At 24.2% G+C, this 3,556-nt stretch overlaps 1 protein-coding gene across 2 annotated transcripts in view; it reads right to left on the reverse strand.

Annotated features, from left to right (window-relative positions):
* The window catches only part of LOC117178127, a 406,121-nt gene that overhangs the window by 58,487 nt on the left and 344,078 nt on the right, over nucleotides 1–3,556 (reverse strand). The window lies entirely within an intron of this gene.

The raw sequence follows: 3,556 nt of genomic DNA on the forward strand, positions 1-3,556 counted from the left end.
AAGCTATCTAAGGATGGTACTATAGAACGCCACCTCAAGGTAGGCCTAGTGGCGCCATCTCTTGGTCAGGCCGGAAACTTATCAATCCACCCTCGTACAAATTTTTAGAAAAACACCAAGTAAACATCATTTGAATAATTCAATATAAAAATAATTCCTTAACGCCTTGTATTTTACGAACAGAATAATTACTTATTATTAGCTAATTAATTTTTTTACGATATTTGATTACATGAAAATGCATTCATTGATATAAGATATGAACTTTTTAATAGAAACATATTTATATTTAACCTATTTCTATTAGAATTATATAGTTTTTCGAGATGTTGATGATGTTTTGAAATTATTATATGAATTAAATTTTCAAAATTATATGCACAAGTGGTTTGTTTCTTACAAAAACAAGTTTTGAAGGTTATTAATAACTAAGATTTTCAGGAAGGAAGTTTAAAATATATATAAAGTAAGAGTAAATTTATTATTTCAATGGAACAAATTATTTGAGGCTTTTTATGTTGTGAACCATTTAATTCATTGCTAGAAGTCTTGCGCGCGCTACGGCGCGCGCCTATTTATCTTTTTATAAACTAAAATGAAAAGCCTATCTTTTCTATGTTATACATATTTAATGAATGTTACAAAATATTAGTATAAAATAATACAAGACATCAAGGGATGAGTTCTATATCTGAAACTGTAATTAATATTTTATGATAGGATTTCAACGAATTCTTTATTTTAAGGTAGAAAATGAACTATTTAATTCCAAATGAGCTTTTTTTATTAAATATTAATTTACATCTAATATTGATGAATAGCATTTACTACGATTTTGTAGCTTACGTTGATGATAATCATATTCTTTAAATAATGAACTTTGCATTTTTACACCACAATTTTGATAAATCAATTTAGTAAAATTTTTAAACGCGCATTGTAATAATAAACAATGACCTTATTTGTTGAAAAACATATGTAATAAGCTTGTTGCCACTTGCTAAACTTTTCCCTGAAAATCTTGGTTATCTCCCCAACATTAGTTCATGCGTTCAATGTCATAAAATTTTTAGTAATAACTGTTTCATTATTCCGATTTATACCAAATCATTACACTACTTTGTAAGGCAAATTTTTGCCAATTTTCGATTATCGGGCTTTGTTAAGTCTCCCACTTTCCCCTGGACTTATCACATTAAAGTTTATGAAAAACATAAATATTTTGTTTGAAATTAAAATAATAATAATTACATTTCAAATTACATTGAAATTAATGAAATATTGTATTCAAAATAACACTTTTAACAAATAACTATTTGAAAAATTATCATGTGGGATGAAGGTGTTGTAAAAGATTGGGTTGATGGTGGCAGATGGAGGGTCAAGGTGTTATAACTGTTTTACAGAAAAATAGTCTTTTGACTTAAAAGTTTAAGAGTTGCGACAAATTTGAATTGAATAAAAAAATTCATTTCAAGAAAATTTAAAAATTTTTTACCAGAGATACATTTTTAACTAAAATAATGAATTTTCTACAAAAAAAAATTAATTTGTAAAAGGTTGTTCAACCTTAAAACAATTATAGAATTATTCAACGAAAAAGATTAAATCTCAACCAAAGAAAGAAAGAATTTTCAACTAAAATGATGAATCTTCAACCCAAAAAAGATCCATTTTTACTCATTTAGTTTAGCATTTAACCAAGTAGTCGAATGCAAACAAAAAATACAAATTTTAAACAAAATAATTGAGTCCTCAACAAAGGAGCTTTAACAAAAGATAATTCACAACTACCAAATTACAGTTGTAGATGTATATACGCATATATTATCGAGCGCAAAGCTTTAGAACGAACAAAGAAAAAAAAAATACCTACAAAATTGTTGAGTTTTCCACACAAAAAGGCAAGTTTTAAAAAACAGTTGAATTTTTAACTTAAAGGGATAAATTTTCATTGTGTTCATGTACAGTAAGAAAATCAAGTTTCTACACAAAGAGATGAGTTTTTAACCAAGAAACAATTTTAGTCAAGACATAAAAAATGCATCTAAATTGTTGAACATTTTCAACAAAAAATTTTAAAAAAACTGTTCCCTTATAGTTTAAAAATCAAGTAATTAGTTCAAAATTTGTGTTTTTTGTAAAACATTAATCTTATTGGTTAAAAATTAATCTTTTGAACATAGAATTTTTTTATGACGAAAAAACAGTTTTCTTAAAATTTAATCTAAAAACAATAAAATTTCCTTCCTGATCGATTCAAAGACTTGAATTGCTGAATCTGCCTAATGGTAAATGGATTCGATCTCCTTTAAAATAATTTTTATAACAATTTTTTTTGTTGAAAATTAATTTTTTTAACAGAAAATGAAACTATGACATTTTTGGTGAAAAAGTAATTTTCTAAATTAAAGTTTAATCTTTTAATTTAAAAATCTAACTAATTGTTTAAAAAGTTATGGATTTTTATAAAAATTCGTCTTTTTTAGTATAAAATTAATCTTCATGTTTGAAAATTCTTTTGCTGATTTAGGATTCAACCATTTTTCTGACAGTTCTTTTTTTTCAACATTAATTTATTGAAGTGAAAATTCAACTTTCCATTTTTGGTTAAAAACGTATTGATGTTTTTAATTGCAATCTGTTTTGGTAGAGAACTCAGCTTTATTTTTAATTGCACTTCTTTAAGTTGAACATTATTTTTTTAACTAAAAACTGAACTATTTAATTTTTCGTTAAATATTAAGTTCATAATTGAGGCTTCATCTGTTTCGGTTCAAAACGAACCTTTTTGATTCGAAATTCAACTATTTTCTCCAAATTTCTTTTTTATTATTAATTTTTATAATGATAAATTCTACTTATATTACTTTTGGTTAAAAAATGATATTTTTTTATATAAAAATCATATATTTGTTTGAAATTTTCTAGATTTTGTAGAAAATTCGTTATTTTTGGTAGAAAAATAAACTTCTTAATTGAAATTTCAGCTTTGTTTCGAGGATTCTATTATTACATGAAAAATTCGTTTTTGCGTAAAAAACTAATTTCTTTAAGAGATAAATCGATTATACCATTTTTGATAGAAAAATGATATTTAAAAAAATGGATCTTTTTTGTTAAAAATATAATTTTTTTATACCGTCTTTTTATACAGGGAAATTAATCTTCGCGGTTGAAAATTCATCTTCTTCAATGAGGGATCAATTATTATTTTTTTGAAAATTCCTTCATAGTTAGTCAAAAATTAATTTATGTAAAATAAAATTGGATTATATCATTTTTGGTAGAGAATTGATATTTGAAATTAAAAAGTCATCTTTTTTAGTTGAAAATTTGTTTGAAACTTCAACTATATATTAATGTCTTTAAGGAAAATTTTCATTATACCATTGTTATTTAAAAATTAATCGTCTTTTGTAGAGAATTAATTTTCTGGGTAAAACATTAATCTATTTTATACCAGGTGTATACATATGAAACCGGTATTTTTTCAAGAAAAAAACACATTTATTTCAAGAGAATGATAACAAATATTTTATTCAAAGTATGCGCC

This window comes from Belonocnema kinseyi, chromosome 8 (assembly GCF_010883055.1).
Source record: "Belonocnema kinseyi isolate 2016_QV_RU_SX_M_011 chromosome 8, B_treatae_v1, whole genome shotgun sequence".
Lineage (NCBI taxonomy): Eukaryota > Metazoa > Arthropoda > Insecta > Hymenoptera > Cynipidae > Belonocnema > Belonocnema kinseyi.